This window comes from Propithecus coquereli, unplaced genomic scaffold (assembly GCF_000956105.1).
Source record: "Propithecus coquereli isolate 6110/MARCELLA unplaced genomic scaffold, Pcoq_1.0 Scaffold3203, whole genome shotgun sequence".
NCBI lineage: Eukaryota > Metazoa > Chordata > Mammalia > Primates > Indriidae > Propithecus > Propithecus coquereli.
This window is the reverse complement of record NW_012148846.1, coordinates 876-2148: the sequence shown is the minus strand read 5'-3', so window position 1 is coordinate 2148 and position 1273 is coordinate 876. Positions and strand designations below refer to the sequence as shown.

Below are 1273 nucleotides of genomic sequence, written 5' to 3'. Positions count from 1 at the left end.
TTACACATGTCCATTAAAAATTAGGAGAATATCTGGGACCAAGACTTCTTGTGAGAACCTGGAATTTAATCACAATTCTAAAATCTTAAAATAAAAAAAGTCTCAAGGGATTTAAAAAGCAAAACACACTATACTTGTGACCTATCACTAAGTAAATACTAGGAGGTTCTAATACTTTATGCTTAGTTATTAAAATTTTGTATTTACTAAGTAAAGACCTGCACACTATTCAATCTAAGCTTATAAAACCTACACATGTGCCATTTGCTTTGAGTTAAATCTGATTGTAGTCAAAAAGAGATTCAGACTTAAAAACAGTATTTATGTTTAATGTTTAACATTTACTGCAGTCTACAGTTTAGTAGTTTCCTTGCCTTGTTTCTATAAGACTTTGAGCTCTTAGTTCTCCTTTTTTTATTTTTTTTAATTTCCTAGGCTACGTTCAGGATCTCTTCTTTCTTGATCTAGTTTCTGATTCATCTTTTCCTTTCCCTTTCCCTTTCCTTTCCTTTTCTTCTTTTTTCTTCTTTCTTCCTTTCTTCCTTTCCTTCCTTCCTTCCTTCCTTTTTCTTTCTTCTTTCTTTCTTCCTTTCCTTCCTTCCTTCCTTTCTCTTTTTTTCCCTTTTCTTTTTTTTTAATTGTTTAAATAGCATAGCTACCTCCTTCTGTTTGGTCTTGTTCTTTTCTCTTTTTAATCTGGGAGTTTGCCAAATAGCTTCTGGCCACCTAAAATTTAACATGTAAAAAACCAAGTCCTCATTTTCTTTCTACACTCCCTTTCCTGGCCTTCCTGCCTGTGATTGTAATTAGTCGTTTGGGATGCTTTTGATAAAGCTCCAGACCAGAGGCAATTAAAAAGTTGTCATGGGCCTTTAAGAAATTGTTGGTCGTGGATAAATGGTACTAGCTTAGAGGCAGATATGTCTCTTTTGCTGGAATGATGCTAGTTGAAAATAAAGAAAATCAAGAGAAAGTGCTAACTTTGTAAATGAGATCAATCTTCTGTATATAGTGAAGTAGTAGGTCTCAAAGGCAGACTGTAAGATGAATCCATAAAGCTGTGGGTTTGGGCAAATGACAGAGTGACAGATAATCTTCATATGGGCACATATAAAGAAAAGTAGTATAAAAAGAAGCTCTCAAACTTTTAAGAGATGTTTTCAAAAGGCACCAAATTTCAGGTGTTCAAAGATTGAAGCCTTGGTTTTTCTATACTTTGCCTAGGGGTTTTAGGTGTAATTTATTAATCTCTGGGCCTCAGATTTCTCTTTAG

General features: G+C 33.9%; 1 protein-coding gene across 1 annotated transcript in view; it reads left to right on the top strand.

Moving 5' to 3' along the window:
* LOC105815229 (selenocysteine insertion sequence-binding protein 2-like) overlaps positions 1 to 1273 on the top strand; it is a gene marked incomplete at its 3' end in the record, with an annotated part of 8921 nt that overhangs the window by 6787 nt on the left and 861 nt on the right. The gene's annotated exons all lie outside the window — the stretch shown is intronic.